This window comes from Calidris pugnax, unplaced genomic scaffold, assembly GCF_001431845.1.
Source record: "Calidris pugnax isolate Ruff unplaced genomic scaffold, ASM143184v1 scaffold70, whole genome shotgun sequence".
Lineage (NCBI taxonomy): Eukaryota > Metazoa > Chordata > Aves > Charadriiformes > Scolopacidae > Calidris > Calidris pugnax.
This window is the reverse complement of record NW_015090862.1, coordinates 10,818,670-10,836,774: the sequence shown is the minus strand read 5'-3', so window position 1 is coordinate 10,836,774 and position 18,105 is coordinate 10,818,670. Positions and strand designations below refer to the sequence as shown.

Here is an 18,105-nt window from a genome sequence, read left to right as displayed (position 1 = left end):
TTCCCCCCCCCCCCCCCCATGCCCATTTGGGATTCCCCTTCTCTGAAATTTGAATCTTGTAAAATTTAACTTATTCTATAGAAAATTATTAATTCCAATCCTAATATATTTTATAATACTGGCAAGTTAAAGAGAACTGAGCTTAAACTGTAGCGATAAGAAAAAAAATATGGAAAAAAATATTAGCTATAAATCTGCAAAATAGCTGCTGTAAATGCATATTTAGTCTTGGCTCACTGGCTGGCACATTTAAGACAATTTGAAATTATTGCCTTCAAATTCCTAACCAACAGGAGATCATTCATAATGTAGTCAGAGCTATAAAAACACGGCGAGAAGTGGTTGAGTAATAAAGACAACAAATAAAGCTGATACTGATATATATATAGTCACTTTTCCCAATTCTCCTTCAATCATAAGCAAAAAGCATTGCAGTACTTCTAATGAAGTATAAATAACTTAAAGTGTACGTGTTACTTATCACAAGAAAACTAGATTTTTTAGCTCATCATCTATACCTGCTTAAAAATTAAGTTCACATTTGTAGATTATGGAATATTTGTGCTCCTTCCTCCTCCTATCCTCCATGCCTGAGTAGTGATAAGCAGAGAATTTCTTAACCCCAGCTCCCCATTATCACCCTAACACTTTTCCAGGTTCTTGTTTGGCTTAGTCGTCTTTATTTGATGCCAGAAACAAAGAGGGTGAGCTTCCACCCTATGAGATCATGAGGGAGTTTAAAGTCTGAAGAGCTAGTCTGCTACAGAGTTATCATCTGCAGAATCAGGCCTTTTCTACAGCTCTGAAGGCCAGTAGGATATGCCAAAACTCAAAATGTCGCTGTTTAAGAAAACCTGTCTCAAAATAACTGGAAGCAGAGCAACATTCAACGGCTTTAAATGCAGGATAGCAGATGCTACAAAGAAAATAAATCTGTATAAACTCTGGGTTGCACCTGACCTATGACCAGCATGTATTTCCTCTTTTTCACTTATTCAACATGTGGTTTGAATGAAAAACAAATGCTGGATCATCATCACCACCAGGGACTCAGAAAAGGGATGGGTCCATTTTATTCTGATCTTCTCCAGCTGCTAAAAGGAAAATGATTTAGAGTGGGAGGTGAACAGCTTCTTTTCACAGTGTAATGTGAACCAGAGAAATCGAGTTCAAAATCTTACTTCAGATAGACTCACTCTTTTCTTGACACATTACAGTATTCTTACTACCATAAAGAAAATTTAAAGCTCTCTGCTCTTTTATTTCACGCTTGAACATAAAAGTACATGAATTATACTAGTGTCTGGCAACAATAATACACTACATATAAAAAAATCTGTCAGTTTTCATGAAAATCTGTTAGGTTTATAACCTGAGCATTCTAGTCGCTTAATTGTGTGAGCTTGCACAGAGCAGTGCCCAGCCCTGATCAATTTACAATTGACTTGAACAGACTTAGAAAAGTCACTCCAAAATTATTAATCTTATAAATACACCTCCCGTTTTAAGATTGTTTTCGTTCTGTTCAGGTTTTGAAGACAGACATCATTATAACACACATATTTTACTTCACTTTGTAGTACAATATTTTTCAAAACGACAGGAACCAAAGGTAAGGGAAAACTGCTTAAGGAAGGTGACACAAACTACTGCTGTTTTGGTTTAGGTTAGCTTAAAAACTGAAATACTAAAAGTATTTTGAATAGTCATCTCTCAAAGAACAATCTAGTCTACAAAGTATGCAGTATGTCATACAAATAAACACGTGTGCCAGTAGGCAGTTTGTTTTACATTGCTTTTATTTATTCATTCATTTTTTAACAGAAGCAAGATTTAAAAATATCTATAGGAATTTTTAAACGTGAGTTTTAACTTGATGAGGAAATTGCTTCTTTTTATAAACTCTACCTGTGGTGTGTCACCTAATTTCTATACAAAAGAAAATGCTGAATTCTGCCTGTTCAGGGGAGTGTGTAAACTTCAAAGACACAAGAGTTTATTAGAAACTTATTAGAACTATCCCATACTTTACTATATACTGTGTAATACTATTTCTAACATTGGACTTAGTAGCAAAGCCTTTTCTTATCAGTCAGGAGTCAAATCACATTTACAGATTTTATACTGTAAGGCAAAGACCTGTATCTACTGAACAGTTATTACTATAAATATCTTTTTCTCTTGTGCATAGTCCTGTGGAACTACAGTGTAAAGAACTGCAAAGCAATATACCCACTCTGAAAAGTCAAGCCTACCAAGAGATATCATATGAGATTTGATATTAAGTATGAAATGAGATTATTTTTTCTTAAATTTGCCATCCAAAAGCTTTGCTTGTACTGCAGAATAGTATTTTTGCTTTGAAGAAGCATTCCCACATATTACTGGGCACTAAAGAAACACTGTGCCTAAACTCAACTGGACTTGAACATAAGGAACACTGAAAAATACCACTCTCTAGGGCTTTGTCCCTACGTGCCAAGGACTTCACTGAAAGAAAGGTAATTTTACAAAGCTTAACATTCAGACAGAAACACACAGACAGACTAGCGTTAGTTCTACTAACTTGACACCATCTTTAAAAGAAACAGGCAAGACTTCAAATATGATGTTGAGATATAATTTTTCAAATTATTAATAGACAAGGAACTCATTAAAAGGCTGTGAGATAATGTTAAGAAATGCCTTCTGAGTTTGGTTGCTTGTCATTTCAAGATGAGTTATTACACAGAGAAATGTTAGATCTACAAAGGTCCTTCTTTTGTTGAGTCCTTTCTATTACTTGCCCTAAAAGATAAGAATACTAAATCAAGTATATACCTACTTGTATCAGCAGTGTTTTCACCATGTGATAGAAACTAAATGGTAAAAAATAGATAAGAACATCATGACTGAAATTTTCAAAAGGAGTAGGAGATTTAAGACAAGTGTCCATTTACTTTTTGATTCTGTGTCTTCCTGGTAACCACTACACCTTAGACACTAATTTTGTAGCTTTAAAGATAAAGTACACTCTTCCAGTTAATTCAGCTATAAAGACCTAAACACATAATAGATCAATTTCAAGATATATGTAATTAGTTTCCTTTGATGTAGAAAGATTTAGCATTTAATGTTCTTTCAAGATGCAGAAAATGAAGCAGACACCACCACCGTGCATAACTTTTTCAATCAGATAAGGATATAATTTAGTTTGCAGTGTGAAAATCAAACAAAGAAGAATGAAAGCTGTTTAAATTTTAACTTCTGCCACATTGTTACTAGCCTCAGCACATTAGTTCAGTGGATCTTTATCTTCTCTTACTGATGATATCACCACTTAAGAATCCTTGGCTGCTTTGGAACGGAGACATGTCAAGCTTTGGACTAACACCGTAAGGAACCAAGTAAAGCAAAAAACCTAATGTTAATCTTCCCAGTAAGGTTCTGCCTCCACTGAAATATATCAGTCCTTATCAACATTGTTTATTTAGAAAGATTAAGACTTCACAATATGCAAAGCCTCCTGGTTGAAATGCTCCATGCACTGCACTCTGTATCAGTGAAGAAAGACCAGACAAGCTCATTAGTAATTCACGTAAAAGGAGGTGTGATGCAAACTTTTGTAGATCTACACAATCTGACATCTTAAAATGAGCATGTGCCTTTTGTTTCAAAGGGAGTGTACAAACAGACTAAGACCTCTATGATTTTCTTTGGCCGGTAGTACTTTTTTTTTTTCCCTCCCTAGTGAGACACATTTGAAAAGAAGGATTTCAAAAAGGTGCTTTAAAAAACAAGTATGAGAAAATAAACTCACAAATCCACCTTAAAAATATGATTAGTTCTTAAATGTTTCCAGGTTCTACTTAAAGTAAAGAGGCTAAAAGCCAACTAAAACAAACAGAAAAGCAAAATATATTTGTCAAATTATACAAAATTCATCAAAAAATTAATGAAAGTAACTCCTAATTAATCATCGTTCTCCTTCAAATCTCTCCACAGAATTTTCCTTTTCCCAATTTCCAGCATACACCTAGAAAAGACTATATCATTCACACACTGTTGCCTATTAGGGTGACTAATATTGATTCACTGTTTCCACAAGCACTTTGAGCTTCAGCCTCTCTCCTTCTATTACTACCCCTAATTAAAAAGAAAAAAGGAAACAAAAAGAAAAAAGAAGAGGGATTTTGCAAGGGGAAACTGGCTTTTTGTAGGATTGAACTCTGTTATATTAGCATGCCTTTTATATTTGAGGAATCTTAAAATGTTTTACAAATTACTAGGATTAAATGATGTTAACTGTAGAGACTTTGGACAAGTAGCTACTATGGTTTAAGAATACCTTGTATTATACATTTATCGCCTCAGATTTTAAGCATGTTTCTCTTGAGTCTCATGGGCACTGCATAGAGACATCTGAGGGCAGAACTTGACCTTTCTATATTAGAAACTGTTTCTGTAGAGGAAGGGAATGTAAATCAAGACACAGACCGCATTCTAGTTGAGATTTCATCAACTTTTTTCCATAATACAGACCACATGTTAGCACAGATTGCCGGTGAGTCTCCTCTTCTCATCTGTAATTCTGCACTTCCCCCTCAATTGTTCTTACTTGCTTCTGAGGCAAGTGAAATTGCTTGTATGAAAAACGGAATATTGTGAAGTATGTGCATGATTTCAGCTGTTTTGAGTACTTTCCAATGATTTTCCAGAAAAAGTTAATTCAACATTTTCTTTTGTATTTAATTTTCTCTCTCCCAATGTGTTTTTTTCTGAGCTGAATCTCCAAGAATCACCACTATCCAACAGACTGTCAAAGTCTCTGTCCTAGTTTCTTCATGAGTTTCAAAGAAACAAGCTTTACCTAAATATCTGCTAGAGATTACCAAGCAGAAACTTGAACTCAGTTCCTCAATACAAAAAGTGTTATTACTTTCATTGTAGTTCACTTTTAGGTTCACAGCAGTCTGAGCGCAAATTGAGAATAGCATATTATTAATATTGTTATAAAAAATTCCCTCTCCCCAAGGGACACAATCACACAATAGGACATTAAATGCAATAAACACCTCGACTTTGACAAGTACCTCAATGCTTTACTACTGAGTCATCGAGTAATAAACGATGAAAAAGCACTAGGGCACCCCACTGAGTTCTTTTAGGAAAAAGACTAGCAGTTCAAAGAACAAAACTGTCTGCTTTTAGAGGAACTACAAGGAAAGCAACAACATGATCTAACAGTGTGTTCCACTAAAATCTCCTGTTGCACAATTACAGTTTTGAAGAGGATTGCTAACATATATAATGAGTAAACAAGCATCATTTATCATCTGCCGATATTTTTCTGAAAAAAATACCATATATTTGATTAAGTGCACAGACTGCATGATAGCATACAATTCCTAACTGTTGGCTGAGTCGACATTTATAATTATGAATTTTCCTATACTTTTCTCAGACTAGACTAAAAACAATTTCAAACTATAAAAAAAACCCTTTACATTAAACAGTAATCTCTTTAAAATGATAAAATGAATTGATAAAGAACTACCTGCAGTAAGTCTTTGTGAAAAAGCAGACACCAAAGCCAAGTCAAGAACTTCCTTGCTAAAGTACAAATTTACCTCAAAGTAAACAGAACTAAACCAAAATCAGTTAATATTTCAAATCTGACCTCTGGGTTTACAAATAGGTGTAGTCAAAATGAAATATTCATTTCCTTAAGTTGTTTAATGAGGCACGTAAATACAGAAGATAAAAGTATCTCAGATAATGATATTTTTCTTATGCTACAAAATTATTTCATTTGTCATGCCATACTAATTTTTGGATCTTGAAACTGAAGCAAATGATCCTGATTTCAAAATATCTATGGTTAAACTTCATTTTAGCACAGCAAGGTAGAAAGTTCATGCTTACATCAGTAACCTTCCCCCATTCCTTTTACGTATTACGAAATCAATGTGCTCATAGCTTCACAAAAAAAAAAGTAAAAAAGAAATCTTTACTCCAATTTAAATTCCCTTAATATTTTAACTTTAAACTGTTCTTGATAAAGGCACTAAACGGTACCTTTCGTGGTTTTACAGAAGTGTTAGTAGTCCTACTCAGCAGTATATGTATTTTTTCTGAGTCCACACATTATCATTTCTTTCCTTTTACCAGCTCAACTTGACATCACTGGAAAGCAGTGATACAGAGCAAGGGTAAAGATGTGGACAGCTCTTTGTACAATGTGACCACATAGGCACTGGAAATCACTTCAGTTACCCTGTACATCATATTAATAGTTCCATTACCGCATGTGGAAAGCATTTAGCACCATACAAAACTCTTCAAGGGTTTCTGAAACACAAACCAAATTTTAGATTTATAATTACTTTGAATAAATTATTTTAATTTGACCTGACAGCAACACATCTGAATTTACTTAATTTTTTTAAAATGACTACAAGAACTTCAGAGGCACTTCAGCACGGTTGTTGTCCCAAACAAATGGAATTTAGGAATGGTTGTTTCAACATATTTACTTTGATAATCTAAATGTCCTTTGAAATGCTGATTTGTTGGGTTTTTTATTAGTAGTAGGAAATGTGCTCTTGTAAATAAATCCATGAAATCGCATATTGTTCTGGAAAACAGATCAGCTGAATTCATATGGAACATCCTATGCAAGGGAAAAAATTTTTGCCCAGCAATCCTCTCAGGAAAAAGAAAGCCTTCCAGACAACAGAACATTAACTACACTCTCTATAGAGAATTTTTTTTTTTTTTTTTTTGAGATGAGAAATGTCTCACAGGCGTAGCTCTGGATACTTCTAGGAGGCCTAGAAAGCCTCCCACAGATAAACCCATGCTAGTCATCTACTGATGATTTCTACTGGTTCAATGAGAAAAGTATTTAAGAAAAAAGTTCTTTGGTTTGTAATTCCTATATTGAAACTTCCCCAGACTTCAGCTATAATGTTGACATAGAAGACAGAGAAAGATGGGGCTACTCACCCTTCATAAAGCTGTTTTGTACATAATTACAAATTGATAATAAGTCTTATCCATGACAAAGTGTCAATAAAAACCAAGAAAACATTGAAGTGTTGGGCAGAATGCTTTCGCTCTATTGTTATCAATACCTAATTAAGTTTGAAAAAGGAACTAAGAGACCTAAGATTCTTCATCTACAAAGAAGAACAATAAGACAAATCTCTGTTTCTGCAGTCCTCTAGCAAACCCATAGCTTATATTGCTTAAAGAAAATTCAAAATACTTTCAAATAAACCTCACTGGCTCACTGAAGATATCACAGTAGCTACATCAGAAAAAAAGCAGAGAAATCATAACTCTACTCTTTTGCATGACCACTATTAATAACGTTAGTTATACACACATGCTCAGTTCTGAAAATCTATTAAAATAGGATCCTCTTTTCTTAAATCTGTAACGTGAATATATTATATACTGGAAGTATTAATCAAAACAATCGCTTCTCAATTTATTAAAATGTTTTCAAAATATTTCACCTACATTTAAATGTACACAGAACTTCAGAAAGCAGGAAAGGGGGAGGCAGCAACCTGAGGCTGATGGGACACATTGAATCCATTGTGCTCTATCAGATTGAGCATGAAAAGTTTTTAACATTAGAGAAAAGGAGATGGAGGCAAAGCCCTTCTATTAAAAAATGTAGTAAAGTTCAACATTTAAGTAGACTTTGGGAAGACATAAAACCCCATACAATATTTTAATATTTTTATGAGAGTACTTGAGGCAAAATGCAATGCCTGAAGATCTAAAGTTCATTGGGGTTTTGAGCACAATAGCAAACTGGATTCTTCTAATTTCTTGACCAAATGTTTCCCACAACAGAGCAAAACAACTGATCTCAGCTAACAGACAATTAACATCAAATGATTTCTTCATAAATCAGAGTAGCTATAGTATAGCCTAGCAAGCAACCTATCATTAAGAGAAAATGCTGGTTTAGGCTCTATTCGGCTTTAGTAACGTGTCCTGAAAATGGGCAGACTTCATGTATATACTGTTTTCTTAAATTGAAGATTATAAAATATAAGTAACATCTGTTACTTCCCAGAATCAATTATAAGTGGTGTTAAAATTAATGAGGCCTTCAGGCACTGATCTTGCAAGGATTTTTTCTAATCTGTAAAAGTCTTGGAGGTTTTGTCATGTTTGCCTAGAAAAAGCGCCACGAATATATTGCTACAAGTTCTGCATTACAGATCCTAGGTACACGGGGAATTTAGAATCTACTACTAGAAGTGCCAATTACACAAGACAATGGTAGTTAGCTTAAAAGCTCATTAAATTTTGTCCATCCTTGTGCTGATTTTAGAATGCTTAACTGTAGAATCCCAATATACTTGATTTACATTTCATCAGTTAAAAAAGAATATAAGGTCTTTATCTTTCAATACATCAGGTAAACACAAAGATAGACTTATCAGCTACCAGGATATTACAGACATCACAAGTGGAAGCAGCATACCAATTACCAAGTGTGTACAATATCCTGTGGGAAATGCCCTACTGAGTCATTGACCATTTATCCTGTTAACTTGTAAGACATGCAAGTAACTAATTAAAATTCAATTTTCCAAGACCTGACCCAATGCCTCCTAACGCTCTCCTTTAAAGGCAACACTCCCACTTTCCCATTACATCTGCCTGTAAGTGATTTCTGTTTGCTTGTTTTGCTGCCTTGGGAAATATGGCTTGAAGTGTTCCAAAGTACCATGAATAATGGATCATTTCAGTCTACATTATGCAGAAGTCAATGTTTATTTTAAATACAATAATTTTCAAGAAAGATAAAGAGTAATATAAAATGTTACTTCAAACTAAAAGAAACCTTTAAATAGCTCATTCATAGTTCATTGCTCATTCATAGCAATAATATTTTGTGGAATAGTTAATTAGAGGAAAGATTCCAAGAAAAGAATGCACCTTTCCAATGTCTCGGATTAGGATTGTTTGATATAATGGGTGTACAAACAGATGGCATGAGAGGGAAAAGGGAATGCCTTAAATATACCTGTTATCTCAGCAGCCTAGGAAGTTACTGATAATGAGCTATTTATCATGCGCTCCAATTTAACAGCAAAATAAATTCTAAAATAGACAGAAAATACATTCAAATAACAAAAAGAAAAAGAAAGAAACAAAGAAGTTACTGCCACACAAAAACCTTTGACTGGGCCATCGATACTGATCTCAGATTGAAAAGCGGAGATATGCTTCAAACACACCAAACAAGATTTAGCTAGAATAGCGACAAATTTTTAGTGAAAAGTAAAGATGGAATTCCAGAAAGTTATTTCAAAACACACACATTAATCATTGACAAAAGTACCTAAGAAATACAATATAATAAAATTCTGGAGAAAATGTTCCGCTAGACCTTCTTATTCTGGTTAAAATAGACGTTTTGTCACAGCGATAATAAAAAAATTCTTATTAAAACTATGTTTAAATCATGAATTTTACAAGCCATCTTCACATGAAGTATTTCTGGCAGTCTGCATATGTGTAAATTAAGCATACCAAAATCATGCCTATTTAAGACATACAAAAATGCCTAAAAATAAGATTACTCTCCCCCCCAGCCTTTCTTCCCCAAAGGAAAAGACTGCCATTTCCTCCCTAATTTCTTATTACTTCAATTAATGTATCACTGAGACTCATTACTGCAATTTGTAGTCCATATAACTTTGACTTCCTAAAATACTGCAAAATATTAACTTTTATTAGCTTGAGGTCAAGAAGAAAATGGGAAAAAAATATGCACATCATTCCTAAAATATGAGAATTCTTAAGACTAGTGCAGAAGATCACATAATTGAATTCTGCTTTAAAATGTTCCTATATTTAAAAATGGAGAAAATAAATTAATTAGTCAAGAATTAATCTTGATTTTTAATGCCCCCTTGCAAAAAGCTAACTAATAAGATTTAGTTTTATTTACATCCCATCAGTCCACATGGAATTATAACATCCGCCACATTGCACTCTTTATTCGTTAAAAACAGGGAATGGCCTCACACTGACAGAAGACACCAGGAAAGGAGCTTGGAGCTTTAACACCTCCACATCTGTAAAACCCTTACTGTTTAGTTCCTTTTCAACCGTAATAACACCAGTCACTGGGTGTTTCATTTGCATTAGAGGATAAAAGGAAAAGAGACCCCCACCACAAAAGGCAGTCTAAGAACCCCATCTCAAATACAGCTGCGATGATCCAGCAGCCAGTTGCCAGCAAAAAGAGCAAATTTGCCCCCACTTCTGGCTTCCCAGCAGCAGCGCTGGCGTTTGTCAGAGTCTGGGAGAGCCAATTCAGGATATTAAATAAACAGAGTAGAACTAACCTAATAAAAAGGCAATTTTCCTTCTCACCCAATTTTCACTCCCTCAACTAAGAAAGCATTAATACATTTCTAAGAGACACTGCTCCTGACATGCTGTCCAAGAAAAAGCAATTCAACATATTAATCACAGCGAAACGCCTATGGCATGACAAAGCCAACCAGAAGCATAGGCTTAACAAGCAGCATCTTATAAAACCAGCCGAGAGAACTTTTTTTTTTTGCTCTCATCCATGTAGAAAGTGGAGCTAACACCTCATGGTCCTGAAACAAGTTTTTTTCGTCTCCATGTCCCACCGCTGCCCCCTCAGAAACCAGATGAGCCTGGCGAAGGTTTTGCTGAGTAAGCAGAAGAGCCCGCAGATGCCGTATCGTGTGTCACCCACAAGCAACAGCAGCGACTCGGCTGCTCCTTCAAGACAAAGAAAAACCTTACAACACAGAACCTCAGCTGCTTTGCTGAACAAAAGAACTGTGGCCGTTTCCCACTGCTGGCTGCCAGCTTTAAATGCTTGGGAAGAGTTTGGGGTAGATTAATATTTTCTACTAAAAATGAAAACCGTTTCTCCTAAAAGTGGCTGTTGACTTAAATGGCTTTTTTTGGTGGAGAAGCAATGCTTCCAACACAGTATGTCATACTTCCTGGTGGGATTATGTACACAAAAGAATCTGTTAAAAATGGAGTATGTTTTTAGTCTCATTTCCAAAGTAAACGCAACTCCTGTAATCACACAGTCTCCCCTCAACAACATGTTGTCAACTTCCACTAAGTTCACCAGCCAGAGAGAGGAGAGGGTTCAGATATAATTAAGTTTCCACAAGTTATGTAAAATCAATGGCTGAGCACTGAAGGGAGACCAAAATTGGTGAGCTCACTGAAAAAAGGGCAGGCAAAACACGATCATTATATATCCCGCCTGGAAGCAGCTGCCTGGCGACCAGCGAGAGCCTCCTGGCTGGCCAACTGGGACACGCACAACTGCGGGACAGGCACAGCTCAGAGGGAAGCTGAGGATTTTAAGGACACCAGTCCATAGGAATCCAGGCTTTGTTCATATCACTGCTCAGAGAACTTGCTTTTTGCACATGTCACAAAACAATCTTTTGTGGAAAAGCTCTGAAAAATGTGACCATCAGGATTCCATATATTTTAGGTCCCATTTTGAAAGCTTTTCAACATGCAGCTCTTTGCATCAATGAGCCGTGTAGAGTGCTTGTAGAACTCATCACAGGTGCCTTCAACATCCTTGTCCTCGACAGCTCCAGCAGCCAAAAGAGGGGGAAATTGGTTTGAATGTCTTTGCTGATGTGTAAGTGCAATAACCGATGTAACTACCACCAGCAGGTTCACACGTTCATTTAAATCAATGGGTTCAGTCATGCAACTCACAATGGTTGACCCAATACATCATTTGTACAAATCTTAACATGTGACACTTGGAAAACACCAAGTATTTAAATGAATATTTGTTGCTCAATATTACGTTTCAGAAATCCAGTTAAGTCACTGAAAGAGGCTTCTATCAAAGTTGGCAATGACAATTCTTCAGCCAATGAAGCTTAAAATGACAGTAAGAGATAAACTGACTTATCCTCCATACATTAACTTAAACAACTGTATAATTTATACATTCCAAGTGCGTTTTTTCTATTTCCCCACCAGTACATTGTCTTGGCTCTGGTCTGCCTACATTCAAGTCAATAATAGCATGCTTAAACCAACACCAAGCACCTTTGACAAACCTGCCCACTTCAAATTCATTAGGGTGACAGAAATATCTCCATTTTGGAAGGAAAAGTTTCACTCGTGTCTCAGTTGGAGTTAAATTCATTGGGATTTTCCTATTGCGATCTCACTCTCTTCCCACAAACAGAAACAAAGATGGCAACACAAAATGCTCACTACCAAATAAGGTGAATTATCTACCAAAACATGCCTGCACGAAGGAAGGTTACCCCCTTACCCCCCAGAAAACACGAACTACAGTCCATGCCAGTTATGACAGAAGAGCAGCCCTGGAAAAAGAGCCTCTCATTTTCTTAATTTATTGGCTTGAATTTTGCCCAAACACGTATCAGACCTAGCTGGAGAGAATTAGGTAGTAGGGAGCAAAAAGAGTTGGAAAAGAAACATATTTCTTTTAGTCTTAATTAGATGTAAAAAGGTACCTAAATTTGGTTCCACATATCAATGCCAAAATTTCAAAATACAATCAAGTCAAGTCAGCAGCTGTTCTGCATCTTAAGACAAAAACTCAATGGGAACAGCCTCTCAAACATTACCCTTATCTGCCTATAACTGGAATTAGACAATTCTTTACTGACAAATTCAGATTCTGAATGCTGTAAGATGAAACTAGAAGTTTTATTTATGGTTGCTGTTTTCAATTCATACAGTTTTGGCAATGGAATAGCTATTACTAGGTAATAGCTATAAATGGAGTTGAAACTCACACTTGCTTGGCTTGCAACCTCTGCAGCAGAATATTTCTAGTAAATATCAACTTTTCCAGTTGTTTACTAAATGTTAAATGACTACAAACAATCTAAACTTTGAGCCTAAGCTATCCAGTGCTGCCCCTTTAACGCTGTTGTTTAGCAGTGCTCCACAGTTTGACATCAGTTGATACTCCTAAATATAGCTCTGCCTTAACTCCCCCCCACAGTTCACAAGGCAGACAAAGCCAACTTCATGACTCACACCCTGATACGGGCCAAACAAGCCTCACAACACTTTTGCAATTTGATGTGAAGCATGAAACAACATCAAAATCTCGGGAAAATATTTAGAAAATAACTCACTGAAATATGGCTTTTATTAACCATCTCTTGCCTTTGTAACCTTGCCATTTGTTACACAGGGTTTGGGTTCTCTGCCACCGTGTTCATGTTTAGCGAGGTTGTGTGGAATTCATTCCAAACTGGCTTTCCTTGCTCAGCCTCCCATGCCCTCGCTGCAGCCCCCTCCTTGCTTTTTCTGAACACCTTGAAGAAATTTTGGTAACAACAGACAATGGAAGCAAAAGAGAAACATACAGAGTAATAAGAGGCTTTTGTGGCTGGTTCAAATGTAGAAGTAGAGGCATTTCACAACCACAGATGGTATTTATTGCAAGAACGCTGTATATTACAGGCACTAGGTCTATTACACAATAAGACAAACACTTCTTCACATGCGGGTGTGAAAGCGTGTCTCCTGCTCCTCTCTCCGTTGCACAGGAGGCCTGGCTAAGATTAGGAAGTGCTCCAGCAGGAATTTGAAACACATTCAAATAAATTGCCCTCACGGACTAGTGGTTTATATTGCATAAACAATGCCAGTTAGGAGAAGAGCTTTTGCATTTGCTTAGGTTGTGGTTAACTAAAATATTTTCATACAGTCTTACTTTATTGACACTGGCTAACTAAGGTAATCAAAATAAAAAGCTGAGGTAGACTAACAGACAGAAAGGCAGAGAGAAAGGTGGAATCCAAAGAGAAACCAGGCAGTTAACACAAAGATTTGGAGTGGGGAGCTTAGGGGCAAAAGGGTAGATTTCGGAGCCATGTTGACACTCCAAAGACAGCTGAGGGAAGTCCAGCCTAATTTCTACAGCCTGGGTATTACTCTGTGCAGAAGACAATTAGTGTAGCTATGAAAGTTAAAGAAACATTCAGAGAGGAGACATTTTGCCATCTCTTTTTCATATAAAACAGTAGCTTTTCTCAGGACAAAGGAAGTATCAAAATAAAAAAGGAAGCTAAACAAGATGTTTTCATGACAGTGGCGTTACTTAACACTGCCTCTGAAACCAGTACATTATTGCTGAGTTGAGCAAATAAGCAGGCACCACGCTAGTTGCAGATTTTTGGCTTTCAGGATACTCCATGAGATTAATTTAATTTAGAGTGAAAACATTTGTAGATTTTCTGCATGAAGAAATGCACATTAAAAACCATAATCCAAAGTTTTCACTAGGCTGACAGTGCTGTGAATCCATGTGAGACCTTTACCCAAAACTGAAATAGCTACACATTTCACATTTTTGTATTGTATGAAAACCAGTGCCCTCTGGCTTCACATTAATTTGGAGTAAGAAAACAATTTAAAGGATAAAACAAGTTACCTGGTTCCTATTTCCATTTCTGGTAAAGAAATAGATTGAAAATTACACTACAGTTCTTTAACTACCCTAATATGTCAAGGAATCATCATCATAATTCAGATACTCTGAATATTGGGATCATTTGATAGTCAACTTAAAATGTAATCAGTTGTGCACGTGTCATGAGAAACTGAAACTCAATGATAAAACAAAGAAAACCACCATTTTTTCTTCTTCAGAACTGTTTTGTTCACAGGATATTTGTTTAGAGATGGTGAAAAGCCCTGTTCAATCAAAGCCATGTAAAGGATTTTCAACTTTGCATAACTCGGAAGAGAGATTATACAGAAACAGAGAACATGACAAATTCAAGAAAATTATAAAAAATTGCTAAAAAAAAAATCACATCTTCAGAAAACAACTTTCTGATGTACTCAAGTTGAAAAAGGTAAGATTTAAGAGAAATTACTCAGAAGTCAAGAACTATGCAAAAATAGTGACAAACTAGATTTAACCAACAAAACCTAAAACCTACAAAAAGCCTACAAAAAAACCCCTTTTATCCACCACTCATTGACTGCCTCCTACAGGGAACAGAGACAACAACATTTTGAGAAAACTAAACTAATTTCTAGACACAAGTTTTTCTCCCTGCCAAGGTACACATGGTATATATATTTCAGCACTGATAAACATCAGAAATTAAAATAATTTGTACCGTTAATATAATTATCTAGGCAGGCAGTTTGTGTTATTTAAGGATGTGTTGGGAAAAGCACATGGTCCCGATTGAGATTGCAGAAGGATGAAAAATCAGCACTGTGCAAGGCCTGGCAAGAGAGAAGCTGTGTTAAGAATGCAGAAGCACATAGATCTGAAACATATCTCCAAGATATGGAAAACAAAGATAATCCAAATGGATAAAAGCAATTGACATCATCTACCTGAACTTGTGCAAGTTGACAGGAAGACCACTGGGTGGATAAAGAATTGGCTGGGTGGCTGCACTAACTGGCTTGGTCAATGGTTTGCTGTCCAAGTGGAGACCAGTGACGAGCGGCATTCCTCGGGTGTCGGTACTGAGACTGGTGCTATTTAACACCTTTGTCAGTGACAGGGACAGTGGGATCGAGTGCAACTCCAGCAAGTTTGCCAATGACACCGAGCTGTGTGGAGCAGCCAGTATGCCTGTAGGAAGGGACCGGGATAGGCTTGAGAGGTGGGGCCATGCAAACCTCATGAAGTTAAACAAGGCCAAGTGCAAGGTCCTGTACATGGGTCGGGATGATCCCACATATACAAGTTGGGCTGAGAATGGATTGAGGGCAGTCCTGGTGAGAACTTGGGGGTGCTAGTTGACAAGAAGCGCAACACGACCCAGTAAGGTGTGCTTGCAGGCCAGAAAGCCAACAACACCCTAGGCTGCATCGCCAGCAGCATGGCCAACAGGTCGAGGGAGGTGATTCTCCCACTCTACTCTGCTCTTGTGAGACCTCACCTGGAGTACTGCATCCAGCACTGGGGCCTCCAACAGGATATGGACCTGCTGGAGCAAGTCCAAAGGAGGGCCATGAAGATGATCAGAGTTCTGGAGACAACTCTCCTAAGAAGACAGACTGAGAGAGTTCAAGTTGCTCTGCCTGGAGAAGAGAGAGAAGGCTCTAGGGAGACCTAAAAGTGGCCTTTCCAGAACTTAAAGGGGGCCTACAGGAAAGAGGAGAGGGACACTTTATGAGAAAGTGTAGTGATAGGACAACGGGTAATACTTTTAAACTGAAAGATTACATTTAGATTAGATATTAGGCAGAAATTCTTTACTCTGAGGGTGGTGAGACACTGGAATAGGTTGCCCAGAGAAGCTGGGAATGCCCTCTCCCTGGAAACATTCAAGGCCAGGTCGGATGGGGCTTTGAGCAACCTGGTCTAGTGGAAGGCGTCCCTGCCCACGGCAGAGAGGTTGGAACTAAATGATATTTAAGGTCAGGTCCAACTAACCATTCTGGGATTCTAATTTCAGGATTTAATGTAAGTTTTTACACCCTTCAATATCTTTGCAATTCCGCACTTAAGTAACAGTCTAGCCTAAGTGATAACTAAATAAAAATGCAACTGTCTTATAGGTATCTGCCCTGAAATATACTATGACTTAATATGATGACAAATATCTACATTTTACAACTACCTTTTAGTATATTAATTGGCTACCTTTACAATGAAGCTGAAAAGCCTAATTAATCTGATGGAAATTGAACTTTATATGACCAGAACAACTAAAGGAATAGCTAACCGATTAAAAGTACACATTTCTTTTCAAAAATGTCACTATCTGATTCTAGTACACCATTGCATTTGCATGATAATGTATTTTCCATAAATACCCTTAAAAATCCTTTAAAAATAAACATAAGATATAAAAAAGATTAAAAATTCCTTTAAGAATAAAACTTCTTTTCTGCATTGGTAATTGCACACATTTCTAAACAGTTTTGATTTATGGTGTCTTTTTTACATCTAATTTTTTATACATGAATTAACATGTAATAAGGCATATATCTTCAAACTCATTTGTGCTTAAAGCAGTTATTCCATCAATGACACTGCATGTTCTCAGTGTGAATTTCAGAAAACTCATCATCACATTAAAAAAGGAAACATACCTTCAAAACAGCTTTCTGAAAGTTTGAGTTCTACAGCAAACTACTTCTGCAAAGGGAATTCTCCAGTGTGTTTAACTCAGAAGTAGGAAAAAAAGCCTAATACCATTTTGTACGGAGAGACAAAAGGTTCAATTATATAGTCTAAATAATGGTCCTTGGTAAATCAGGTAATTTACACCTTTGTTGAAAACTGAACCTTAAACACCAATTTCTCAAATTAGGTGTGCTTGCTGAATCTCTCAGCCATCTACTCTAGTGCCCCAGTGTCCAAGTTCATCCCTGAACTGATGTTTCCCACTTCTTTGTACAATATTTCATAGCAGCATTAACAGGCAGGATATTCTTAAAAATGGAATTCTGACACCTTTGAGCACAAAATCAAAGTCACTTTGGTTCATCTATCCGAGACCCTCATTTAGTAAAGGATACTGAAGTCTCTTCAGAGATTTTCAACCAATCAAGGCAAGTTACCTGGTTCCCGTTAGAACCACATCATGAGAAAGTAGAGAGCACACCGCTATACTACAAACAGCCACCTACTAAATAATACTGACATTCTAGTTTTAAAGAGGATACCAGTTTAAAAAAAAAAACAAACACAAAACCAAAACAAAGCGGCAAACACAAAAGCAAGCTCCAAGTAATTTTTATAAGCAGATCGAGGGAGGGTATAGTTTTCAGGCTCTTCAAATGAAAATGTGAGGTAATTTCCCAAAATCAACAGGGACGTATCTCAGTGTGCTGGAAAAATTCCCAAACACAATATTATGGATGTGAGCGCAGCCAATCATCTCGAAATTTCACCTTAAGGCTTCTATTAACATTTCACATTGGTAATAATAACTATTTTAATGCTTTTTTTTCTTTTACAGTATTGGAAAAAACAAAAGGTTCATTAGCCAAGTACTTAATATGGCTATTTCTGTAGATAACTGTTCTCCCTTTATTTATACATGGACACATTCAGTTTCATAGGGAGACTAAAAATAATACATTTGATGC

General features: G+C 36.5%; 1 protein-coding gene across 3 annotated transcripts in view; it reads right to left on the bottom strand.

The window, feature by feature from the left end:
- EFTUD1 (elongation factor Tu GTP binding domain containing 1) overlaps positions 1-18,105 on the bottom strand; it is a 79,399-nt gene that overhangs the window by 28,397 nt on the left and 32,897 nt on the right. The gene's annotated exons all lie outside the window — the stretch shown is intronic.